The 13,320-nt window shown below is 35.2% G+C and overlaps 1 protein-coding gene across 2 annotated transcripts in view; it reads left to right on the top strand.

The window, feature by feature from the left end:
• The first annotated feature begins 590 nt into the window (after positions 1 to 590).
• Positions 591 to 13,320, top strand: part of LOC150099944 (multidrug resistance-associated protein 1-like) — a 491,400-nt gene continuing 478,670 nt past the window's right edge. For both annotated transcript variants that reach the window (XM_090403119.1, XM_090403117.1), the window contains exon 1: positions 591 to 690. The gene's annotated coding sequence lies outside the window, so the exon portion shown is untranslated. The remainder of the gene's footprint in view (positions 691 to 13,320) is intronic.

Genomic DNA, 13,320 nt, shown 5'->3' with positions numbered 1-13,320 from the left:
CAGCTGTTAAAGAAGCAAAATAGTTACCACTTTAAAAACTACAATGATCATAAAAGAGAAGTTAATTTTCCGACGTGTAATAATAAATAACTCATCCCAGAAGACGGAATAATTACCCTATTGTCGGAATGGATTCTCCTTTTGTGACATGCGCAAAAGTGTCGAACGGTCTCGAATCTGTGGGCGTACTTTAACATTTCTAAAACCAGGAATATGAATATGTCCAACAACGGTAAACGCGTATAAAACATGCTACTTTTATTTAACTACACTGATATTTTTTATTTTTTGTAGAACGGCAGTATTGTGGTGATTTTTGTCATTTATTGAAGAACTTGTTTATAATAGCCGTGGCTTATTAACTAAAATATTGCATTTCAAAAATACCTACCATCAACTTTTCGCATAAATCTTATTTCAGCATGTAAAAATGACGAAGAAATATCTAAGAATGATTTATTACACCTTTCTTTCGTTTTCTTTTCTCATTTCAAAATTCATCCAACAGGTGGCGTCACCTACAGATAAGCAGACTTAAACAGTGATGCATTTTCTGCTTTCTTACTTCGGTTGCTGTCAGTTGGATGGGAATTTGGGAAGAGTGGAATAATGTTTGGTTTGAATTTCTATACAATTATTAAGAATAGTGTTGCGTTTATTCACTGCATGACGGCATGTTTTTATGAAACGGTAAGGAATATTTCTTTACTGTAAAATTCAGCTGCAATAATATCATGTTGCTTGACTTTAATTATTGAAGCAAACTGTAAATATGAAGTTGTACTTTCATCATAATATCTAAAGGCTACCGCCATCTATCGGCGAACTATATATTTATCGGAATTTTTGAGAAAGTTTCCGAAGTTTTATAAGCTCATAATTATTAAATCTGTTAAATTACTTCTTAAAATTTTTCTATGTACATATATACATCAGAAATTTTTTCTATATAAATCAGAAAAAAAAAATTCTTGATTGAAGCAAAAAAAAAAAAAATCTTAAAACAATAACTGAAGTTATATCAAACGGTTGAAGTAACAATTAGCGATTTGAACTTGTTCAGGCAGTTCATATCGTCTGTTTGATACACGTACTACCAACAGCACATTTGAAAGGACCGGTTAGTATCAACCGGTCCTTTCATTATAGTAGCATAGTCTTGGAGCCTACTTAGACATTTTTTTTTTCTCAAGTCTATAATTACTTTTTCTTTCTTTCTTATTTTTTATCGCATTTCCCTTGTCGTTGTAATGTAAACTAAACTACTCCCTTGAAGCTAAAATATCAAGTCACGGTGTATACTTGTATATCAACCTTGACCTGATACTAGATTTTTGTAATGAGGACTAGGTGGGGTGGTGTCGTTATGGTACGGAATGTCTTCGATGACACCTCCAAAGGCGTCATCGAAGACATTCCGTAAATTTCATATATAAAAACGTGCATTGCAGATACATTATCTTAAGTGATACCACACTTATGGGGGGAAAGGATGGAAATGGGTAGAAAATGTCACGTGACAGGAAGCTAAAGAATTCCTAATTTTCAGCTTAGAAAAATGGCAACCAATTTACCCTTTAAATGACTTCCTTATTAAACTTAGCACGAACTTCAAGGTCAATGTCACTCGTGCTTAGGATTGCGAACGAAGCAGCTGAGGCTAGTATTGTCTGTAAAGGTTGTTCTTTCAATGTAACCTTTTTTAATTGTACTCGTTTTCGCTTCGGTTTAAGAACCCTACAGAATTCTTTGGTAGACTTCACTCATTGAAGAAGAGATTTCGCGCATACCTTCCACCCATTATTCATCACGTGTTTTGCGTGGGCGCATAGAGGTCTGACTTCCCAACGGTGCTACAAAAATCAATTCCAATTTAAAATTCTTTTAAAATAGACTACAACCTCGTTGCATTTTAATCGTCAGCGTGTATTTAGCAGCAAGCTTTTTAAAATGAGACATCCTTACCATCGCTGACACATCAAATTCTCTTGGTCGTGTACACCAGTAATACTAAAATGAGGAAAAATTCTTTGATTTTAATCCTCATGCGTTTCATTTACTTGATTATTTTTGTAAATCCCAAATCAAATTTTACTCTAACTAATAAAACACTACTGATAACTTGAACAATGGATCCATTTTTCATAAATATTAATTCAGATTTTTCGCTTTAGGGGTTTAATTTCTACAGGGTAGAAAGCAAACTGCTACCAATCATGAGAGCTATATGAGGAGGGGGGGGGTATTCTAGGTAAGAATCTTCAATTTCTATTAGGTTTAACTTGTTCAACTTATTCACTAAACGTCAAATATTGTGTAGTTATAAGGGATTAGTATCGGTTATTTTATAACTGAATTAATCGTTTGAGGGAGTAGCAATTCTCATCTTAGATCCGTTACTATTTTCCACCAACTTTTTGATAACGTTTTTGTTTTCATCTAATGTTAAGTGATTTTCTAAACTAAAACTACCAATTTTAGTCAAGAATTCGAATATCGAAGAAAAAGCTGAAGAATTAAAGTAACCGAATGTCTAAGAGATGAAATAATGCCACGCACTGATAATCCGAATTTAGCCTCCAATACTTGGGCTTCGAGAATAAATCCGACTTTGACTAAACCGCCTGTGTCCTTCAAAGCAGAAGCTAGTCAGCATCGTCTTTCTTACAGTTCAAAACTTGACACTTACGTTAATATTAAGATGCGAACCAAAACGCTCGATTTTTCACAGGATGGTTGGGAGGGAGGAACAAATAGCCAAGCGATAAAATTTGAAATAAACCATGCTCAGAAAATTACACCCAAGTACTATTCGAAACTCGAATATCACGCAAAAAAAAATTTTCTTAGTTATTTTTCTGATGATAGTTTAGCCTTAGTGTGATAATCTATCTTATGTGTGAAGACTTGAATTTGTGGCCAAGGCTGATGTATAACTAAATTGCGAACTCGTGAAATTCTTAATCCCTACTCGTGCTACTATAATTCATTCGTGAGTTTTTAACTTGGAGTTCTAGTTTTTTTTTTTTTTTGTGTGTGGGGGGGGGGGGGTATTTCATAACTTCAATCTTTCCCAGAAACCCTTCAGACCGTCACTGCATGCCAGGAGCAAAAAAAAAAAAAAAATCTCAATCGACGGAATCGTAATTTAGCACCTACGGAAACTGGCCGACTGAGCCATGCCTAACGTTGGTCTTTATATTAAATTACTTGTATGTACACACAATAGTATTTGTCAGTTTATCGCTAAGCGAGAATATGCATCGCCCAGTAATAAGTCTTTGTACATAGTTAAATTCAATTAACTGTTTCACGTCTGATTCTAAGTTTGACTTAGACTGGCACTTGTCTTAGGACGTCCCCTTCCATAAGTTCTACGGAATTGTATGCCATAGATACTGAATGTCTTCGGAAGCTTCCCATTTCAAGCTGACAAATCTGCTGCTTAAAATGCAGTCGGCTAATTTGAGAACTTGGGCTACGAATGTTAGTATTGTAAATCAAGGGAGAGTATTCTGCCTAGTCTCTAGAACAGTTTCATTTGTAGAAAACTGCACTTCAAAAGGACGTTTACACATCCTATCATTCTAGATGGGCAGAGCAACAGGAATCAAATAGCTTTCTTGTGACAATATTTGAAATGATTTAGTGTAGTCAAGCTGATGCAACTCCCCAAATTTCGCAGACTTCTCTGAAAACTTCCAACACGCCAGTTTTTTGTATAACAAATTTTTCACTAACCAGCAGGGAAAAATCGTTCTTGGTAATGAAGTTTCATATTATGTAGTAAAGTTCCGACATACTACCAGTATTAGTGTTGGCTTTTAGCATCTACATTAATAGACAAATTCTTAAGCAAAATATCGCTAAAATTAAAAGCTGTTCATTCTGCCAGATAAGTGATCATTTAAAGTACTTTAAGTCGCTTTTTTTTTGGGGGGGGGGGGAGAAGGATTGAAGTTTGAATTAAATTTCACTATCTTTACTACACTTTGTATCGGTTATATGCTCGATATGAACACTACTTGAGATTGTTTTTAGGTGGCGATTTTAATTCCAGCTTCACTTAGGGTACGCAGTCGTCAGCCATTTAAGAAAAATCATATTTTAAGACGTGACTTCGCGTATATTTTGCATAGCAATGGTTTTCGAAAAATTCAGCCTATTGCCACTTCTCCAAATTAAATATTCAACTGAAAATCTTGTGTAATCGCACACTAGAGCAGTGTTTCTCAACCTTTTTTGGATCATGCCCCCCCCAGCATAATAGTCAGCTAAGTTCTGAAAAAGTATAATATAAATATGTACATGGCAATTTCCTAACTGCCCCCAAAATATTCAAATTTCTCCCTGTGGGGTGTATGCCCCATGTTGAGAAACACTGCACTAGAAGCTGTTCAAACTTTAATACCGTGGTAATGGCAGAAAACAAACCCTGGATTTGAAGACCCCCCTCCCCTCATTTAGGAAATGGGTGAAGACGCTGTTCCAAATGGAACAGCGTCTTCACCCATTTACTATTAGGAAGAAATGAAGACTGTTCTAAAATAGTCTTTTACTTTCACTGGGAAAGTAAAGAGCCACTGCACGTCTTAAAATTTATAAGGCCGAGACGCTGATTGTATTGTGATAGAAATGCACAGCAGTACTTGTGAAGCAGTGGAATGAATTTTGAAATAGAATAATTTTCATAAGTAATGCAAAACTTTCAAATTACAGAATCACGACTTCGCAAAAGTTGACTTCGATAAAGCCAATGAACTACAATGTTATCGAGATTACTATACACGCAATGATTTGACTAACGTATCAAATAATTCACGCTCTTACAGGGCTGGGAAACTGAAAATCGGAAACTGAAATTCTGTTGAAGTGGAATTTTACAAACTTGCATTCGTGTCAAGTTGATTCAAAAGAGGAAATCAGTTTTGAAAAGTTCTTTGGGATTTATTATTAGCAATCCATAGAATTCGCGCTTCTTACTTAGCAAATGGAATAAAACTATGGTTAAATCAGCATTAGAATTTTTTAGCTTACTTTCCCTCATTTTTGGTGGAACAGCCATTCCTCTTAAGTTCAACCCAAGGAAGGTTAACCTGTATTACATTAGTACTACCAGTGACCAAAGTGTTACACAATCCGTGGGGTATCTGTACTTTTTCAAGCCACTTGACCTGCCCCCCGATCAAGGTAATCTCAGCCAAGGCTTCTTTCACCACGCGTTATTCCCGCTTCCTATGCAGGGTCCGTGTATTACTTAGATGCGACTTCTTGTTAGTACCACTCCCAACCGATCTGTCGCTGGGGGACTCTTTCACCCAAGGCTATAATGGTCTACAAATTTAAGTTTTTTTATTTATTTTTTTCTGTGTCTACTTTAGAATGCTTTAAGCCAGAATGTCTCTTAATGCAATAGCTCACTGCTGGGAGTTAGACTACAGATTTGAGCTACTAGGTAACTAAACGCCGCTTTTTAACACCGTATGCGAGTATATCGCAGCTGTTTCTTAATATTTAGTTTGGCTTAATACATTTGCTGTACTTATCTGTCCCGATAAAACAAACTTGATCCCACCTGTCTTTTTTACGTAAAAAAAAAAAAAAAAAAAAAAAAGAAAAAAAAAACACCTTAATACGTTTTTAGAACAATAACACTTCAGATTATTGCAACAGTTGCTAAGCAACAAGGTTCAAAGCACGGACAGTTACACGAGGAGAATCAGGGAAATGAAGGTTCCATGTCCTGTACGAGCAACATCGAAGTTTATTAACCGATAATGAAACATGCCTAAGTCTCCGAAATTCATTTGAATTTTTAAAACTCCAATTTTAAAATACTTAAGTCGGAATTAGTAATTCACTAATTTTCGGTTTTTGGAATTCCACAAATCACCGAACGTTTTTCGTAAGTACAATGAGAGCCGACGCTAGGGTCTTTGCCACCCGCATGCAATGTCTATCTAAGCGCCCCTGTAACGACCCGGGCTTGTGTGGTTCTTTTACAATAATAAAAATGTAAATTATTTGAAATTTCTTAAATAAATTTTGACAGAACAGCCATACGTTGGTTCGCTAAATGTAACGAACCGCGGGTGTTGACTAGGCAGGATAATCGTTAAAAACCCCGAATATTCAAAAAATTCTCAATAGTTAAAGCAAATTTTGATAAAGCCACCTCACTTTAATCGTTGAATATAATGATACAGCTTTTAGTTGCATTTTGATTATAGCCTTCTCACCGACCCGAATCGCTAACAAAATTAAAATGAATTTTAATTAAAGTTAAAATTTATTTGAACTAAAGTTTAAAAAATTCTTGCATTTTACAAGTTACTAAATTCTTAGTTCCACTTATAAAAATTAAGAAATTTTTACAAGTTACTATCTTTTAGGAAAATAAAAGAAACTCAAGATAGATGAGAAAAGAATTCAGAAATAATTAGAACATTTAATATAAGTATTCAAAAAATAACATTGTACAATAACAAAATTAAATTACATAAATATACTTAATTTTTTTAAATTAAAATTTTAGGGTTTTTGATTGCATATTCATAAAATTAGAAATAATAGTCTTAACGTCTAATTCCGCACATATATCATTTTTCAATAGCTATTAACGCCAAACTAACAAGCCTTTTTGTGACCTACTTGTTTTTAAGTAGGTTTTAATCAACTTCGAAAAGGAACGTTCACCGCTCGCTACACTAACAGGTAAGGTTAATAGTATTCTTAAAGCAGTTGAAAAAGTTAGGGAAAGATAAATTATTGGACAAAATAAAATTAAGAATATCGAAAGAGTTTTTGAATATTTAAATTATCCTTCCGGAAAGTACACAACTCGTCATAGTTCTATTGTATTTACGTCTTTATTGTTGCCGTCCTTCAAGAGAATCTCTAAATCGTCATAATTTTTCGTAACTCTTCGTTATTAATTTGTAGTAATCTATACAAGAAATTGAAATTATCATGTTTTTAGTTGTTCATAACTTTCTATTAACGAACACATTGCAACGTCTAGAAGTGTGTAAAACACATTCACTGTAAATTTATCTTCTGGCGATTGTGGCGTTTCGTCATGATGCTCGTAGTCAAATTGTCGTGTCTTCTTTCGTCGTCGGACTTCCGTACCAGTTTTAAATTCTTGTTCTCCGTCCACCTCTTCACTCAGTTCTTTTGCCGTTTTAGAACTTCTTTAAAATTTGTATCTGATCGATACTCTTGTAAGAATATTTTAAAGTTTGCGATAGATTCTAAAGCAAGTGTAATGTTCATATTTTTGTCTTGAAGCATTTTACTCACAGGGTTTATTCTGTTAAGTAAATCATGCCCAGTTATAAGAGACCAAATAAATTTGTGGTCCTTAATTTCAGCCCATAGTGTTTGTGCTTCATGCTGAGTTTCTTTATTAAAATCTTCATTATTTAAAATTTCAAAAGTGCATCGTAAATTTCTCCTAACTGATATCGTAGAGGGCGGGTTGCATTAATTTTACTTTCCCATCGCGTATCCGATGGCTGTTTCAATGTTAATTTTTTTACGAACTTTAAAAGGATTGCCCAACGTTTGTAAGAGAATGAAAAGAAATTATATATTTCTTGAATAATTGCAAAGAAACTAATTGTATGTGCATTCACTTTGGCTGAATCGTTGATTAAATTTAGAGTATGAGCAGCACATCGCACGTAAAAAAACTCGAGGATTTTTGTTTAAAAGCAAATTTTGGAGCCCATATTTTTCCCTTTCATATTTGCCCCATTGTCATACCCTTGACCTCGCATGTCTTCAATGGGAATGTTCCATTTTTCCAGTTGTTCCATTATTGTTGCACATAAACCACGTCCTGTGGAATCTGATATATCTGCAAAACCTAAAGTTTTCCCTGACCTTGACAATTCCATTGTCACAGGAAACAAAGCGAATAATAATGGTCATTTGTTCTGTTTTACTTGCATCAGGAGTGCAGTCTAAAATTATGGAATAATATTTAGATTTTCGAATTGATAATAAAATTGTATCCCTGATTGCGTTACTTAAAGTTTCCAATTTTTCATTTTGACTGTCTTTACTCAAATAGTGTACTCTATTGTTTCGTTGTAGGGTCCTTTAAACATGATTTTCCATAACGGGATCAAACTTCGCAAACAGTTCGACTAATTTTAAAAAATTGCCGTTATTCATTTCATATAATTTATCAGATGATCCGCGAAAAGTTAAATTTTAGCTACCAAGGAATTTTATAATTTCAATCAAGCGTTCTAAACATTCGTCCAATGTTTCTTTTCCATTGAGTCTCTCAATCAATAGTAGTTTTGTTTTTTAAATTTTTATCAAGTTCCTTCCATTTTAAGAAATTTTTCATGTGAGTTAAACTAGTCTCATGTATATGCAAAATTGTACTTACATTTCTCCAATCGTTATAGCTTCTACAAGACTACTTGAGTCGGTAGGTGCGAAAGGTTTGCAACAAAAGCAAAAAACAGAATTTAAAGTTTTGGAATAAATGAGCCATGTTCTTGGCACGAGAAGCCACCGTTTTCCATTTTTCAATTATAATACGTGTCGCCAAATTTATGACCATATGTATCTCTGGGATATATTATATTTTTCTTTTGAACTGGCCCCATTTCAATTAAAACAACTCGTAATTTTTCATCAATATTTCCCCATTCACCTGGATCTTCTAAATTTACAGAGACTAACAATGTGTTAGTCTCGTGGTAAACTACAACTAAATCTTCTATTTTTCACTTAAATCGTGCGTCTTGTTATCTTGTTCAATAGTTGCAATAGTACTTTCATGCAAACTGGATGATGTGCACGGTTCTTCAACTCTGATTTCTGATGTATCAAGTTGGTTACAATCTGCATCAGAATATTTTAACAAATTTATTAATAGCTCCAGTTTGTTTCTTAACATCTGCTTCTTTCGCAGCATGACGCTTACGATTTTGTGTACCGGATAACTTTTTTAATTTTAGATTCCACTTCTATTTTATATCCACAAGAAATTATTACATAACACGACACAGACGAAATAATAGTCCGCACTGTGCTACTGTCAGTAGCCTACTGAGATGCGTACCATATGACTGGTTAACTAGCAACAAATGTTTTGTACGAAAATTCGTTTCTGTACATAAAAACCGTTCACCATTTCACTTTAGACTGCAGTAGACACAACATGCTTTAGGCAAGCATTTAGCCTGCTCTCGTTGCAAAGAGGCGGCAATATACAATATTTTTAAATTTTTATTCGGTGTATCCGGCCAATATTTATTTTAATATTGATCATTCTAAGATTTTTTGTTTTCATGATAAAAATTTTTTTCTTAAAAATGAACTTATGAACGGTGCCCCGGCGGTGGTGCCCACTTTGTAGCGGCGCTCGTATCTCGCTTCCGCCGGCCCCGAGTACAATCTTGAATCGCATTGCTGACCGCAAGATTAAAATGGTAAAGATCTCTTTCGATCAGTAATAGTTCTCTTCACGTATACAAATTTGTAGTTTATTTTCCATATTCTCACACAGTATTACCAACAATGTGTACGGACTAATTTTACAAACTTTAATCTGCTTTGGCAGGTTTAAATTATCTAATACTCTAACGATCCCAAATTAACATACGCCGGTACGTTAATCTGGTGACCTAATGCACATCATTCCATCTAAATGAAACTGCCTTTATGAGCAGATCGCATGTGATTAAATATTAAGCCTTCATTCTTATTGCACTTTCATAGATGAACGAATCATTCGTTTTAGTTTGTTTCCACCAAATATAGCATCAGCTCTTTGAGGGAAAACAGAACTTATTCCTTATCAAGCGGCGAGGGGGTGGGAACGACATTTTGAATACTTAGGATGACTAACTTTGAATTTTTGTATTTAAACTATTTCTTCTTACAAACATCCGATTGCAGAGAAGATTGTAAGCACAGAAAAACCTAGTCGACAACAACCTTAATCTTTCCATTCATTGAAGCCAGGGGTTTCAAGATGTGCCTGCGAAATTTGTAAGACAAACGGGCCTCTGGGGAGAAACCCACACATCGGGTATACAGAAATAGCGCACGGGTGAAGCTGAGTCTTCCACGATCAGGGAGAAACATAGTTATCTAACAGCACACCAAATTGCGTATTTCCATAGTTAACTTCAGGAATTATTCGTTCACCCAAACTAAAGACGAATACTCAATCATGTGCTCTGCTCTCATGAGACTGGGTGGAGGATAAAGCCAATATACACCAGCCAGGTAATCAACAATGCGTATGACAACCTGCATGTAAAATCACATTTTACCAGAAGGTATTAAACGTTGGATGCTAAATACCACACTGAAATCTGAACGGAGCGAACAGTGGGGGGGGGAGAGAACGGAGTGAACAGATGGCATCTATTCACTCTTCCACTCGGATGGGTTCGCAACAAGAATCCCAGCTTTAAATTCAGCCTGTTACTGTTTTTGCGCGCGCGAACACAAATTAGTCATATGGTGTTTAGTTTCGGGTATGGTACGAGGCAATTTGTCTTTTTCATATATGAAAAAATTAAAGAATATTTATCTTTAGCGTCCTCATCTAGATGACGCTAAAAATAGTGTCCTCTGGATGAGGCAGAAGCACAGGTGAAAAGTTACATCTCCTAGCCCTTGCAGTGGGCCAAAGCATTAATGGATGGCTTTTTGCTGTTAACTCTTTAGAAGACAATTTTTGGATTATTGTGGTGGTTTTTGCATTTACTGCCTGCTTCAGTAGGCTGAATTTGAAGCTGGGATTCTTTCTTTTTGCTAACCCCCCCCCGTGATCAGTTTTTCAAAAACATCAGAAGAATATTACTTACAATTTTCTGGTTCCTGTAGCATCTCTCCAGTTCTACTCTCTTTGTTCTAGAGCTGATACTAATCTTCTATCTCCTTTACAATCTCTTGTACTCGACTGGCGCTTATCCCATTGAGTGTAAAAACATCCTTTTCCAGTCTACAAACTGCCTTCCTCCTAGTGCCATCCTCTCCAAAATAATGGACTGTCATTGATAGCAGGGGCGAATGCTGGTCTTGAAATTCACGCTTGCTTTCGTTATCATTCAGGGAGTGAGAAGTGTGATTGAAGCCTGATTAGCAGAATAATGAATTACTGACTATTTAAAACTATATTTAGAAATGTATGTACATTTAATCATACAAATACAACATTTATTTAATGAAGTGGCAGCTATTAATCTTCCACATTTTTATTATTCCTATTAAAACAAAATTAACTGTTCAATATCCCTTTTCAATACAGCTTTCCTCAGTGTTTTCCTCCAAACAAAGTCTTCAAGAAAAATATCAATTCTTTCTCAAACGCACATCACTGCGTTGTATGTTATCTCTTGGTGGAGGGCGATAAGTAGCTACTTGTATCGTCATGTTAAACTATTGCTATAAGAGCATTCGGTTGGACTGGAAGAGGCTTTCCGCTTTAGACCACCCAAGCTGTAATCTATTATCCGAGATGGGGGATGAAATCTAATTAATCTTTCACTGAGACTTCTTGCAAACAGTACCAAAAGTATGCATAGCTTCTTCGAAGCTAACTATTTTTCATAGCCGAACACAACCTTGTTTTTCTTGTGATTTCTGACTCGATTTAACTTAATTTCCTATATGATAGATCACACACACACACACACACACACACACACACACACAGATATGCTATAGATTTTGCAACTTCTCTTGTAGGTTTATCTCCAGGCAGCGTTACAAATCCTGCACATCTAACATAAAGAATGGATTTGTTTTTGTAATGTACACACGAGTATTTATCAGAAGCCCATAAATGCACTTGCATACATGAGCAGTATGCAGAACTTTGAATAAGCCCCAACTATTCATGAGCAACTTGATCTGATCATAGTTGCTACAAGGTGGCGTCCTTTTCCCCCTCTTATTTGTCAACCAGGAAACAAATTTGCAACAGTATTATCGATTTACCTTTTTTTTTTTAAAATCCCTAGTCCTCAGTATTTCCACTCAGAAGACCCGATCCTTATGGGGGCTGTTCTTTTTCGTTATTGATTGCTTATTTGTGCTTTCACTTATCTGCCAGCTACGCGAGATTTTAAACGCTAATGTACTTAATGCTAATAAACAGATCAGTACGGTGGCTGAGACTGCATATTTCATAGCTGCAAAGTTGTTTGCTTAATATTTTTTTTTTTTTTATTGCTGACTAGGCAGTAAGTCCAGTCCAAGCCATTTTGAATAACTACCTGTTTTTAATTTTTACTACCAAAGAAAGGTCAAGCTACAGCACCTTAGTACCATGTACTCTGAGGGATGATTACAGTAATCCAAAAACGAACGAGCTTGAATTATATTCATCCTAAATATCAAGGAGTTTTAATATGCAGGGTTTAATATATATATTCTGCTTTACTTAAATATGATGTCTATCGAATACTTATGGTAAAAAATAAAATACAAGAAACTTGTTTCTTGTAATAGGTTTCACATCGTCAGGATGTAGTGAATAAATTTTTTAAAAAAAGTAAGCTATAGCGCAACGTATTCGTTAGCGACGTCTTTTGGTTGGAAAGACCTGGATTAATTTCAGTGTTCAGTACAAAAAAAAAAAAATTAAAAGTAAAAAGGCGGTTCTTATATGAAAGTATTTCGATCCCATTACATGCAAACTGGCCAGAGAACACGTAACTTAACACTGACATCAATTGTTTTTGGTGTAATCGAAGAGTTTCACGTAGGCGTCTGTTGTATGAAAAAATAATGAATTGCGTAATCATGTGTATAACTTGATGATAAAAAAAATTAAACTTGACTCGTTTCTTGAAATAAGTTGCACATCGTCAGGATGTAGTGAATAAAATTTAATAAAATAATTAAGCTATAGCACAATGTGAATATTTCAAAGAAATCGATGCGTTTTGCTATGTAGACAATAGGTAGCGGTATACTATGTGTCACTGGCCACCTAGATTTTTGGCAAATCGATATACTTGTTGAGGTTTTGGAAATGTTCTAAAAGCTGTTGCTCATTCCAAACTATTCGACTGACTTCTACGTAGCACTTTTTCTCCATTTAATCTTGTGTGGACGAGTTAAGTAGTCCACAATCTCAACTTGCCATAACGATGGCGACACATGCGCAGTTCCAAAGCGGATCTTCCTGTTCAGCGTAAGCCAGTCCCAAGTACACCCTTCGTTCTCTGGGATGTGACAAAGGAAGCGATTACAAACGAAACTTCCTTTATTTGGGAAGCAAAGGAACTTCCAACATGGAAGTTCAGAAACTTAACTATTCTTATACCAGATCAT

Source organism: Typopeltis vanoorti, chromosome 13, assembly GCF_054136105.1.
Source record: "Typopeltis vanoorti isolate ZY-2024b chromosome 13, IOZ_Tvanoo_1.0, whole genome shotgun sequence".
Taxonomy (NCBI): Eukaryota; Metazoa; Arthropoda; class Arachnida; order Uropygi; family Thelyphonidae; genus Typopeltis; species Typopeltis vanoorti.
Note: the sequence above shows the minus strand (reverse complement) of the source record. Positions and strands in the feature narration are given on the sequence as shown.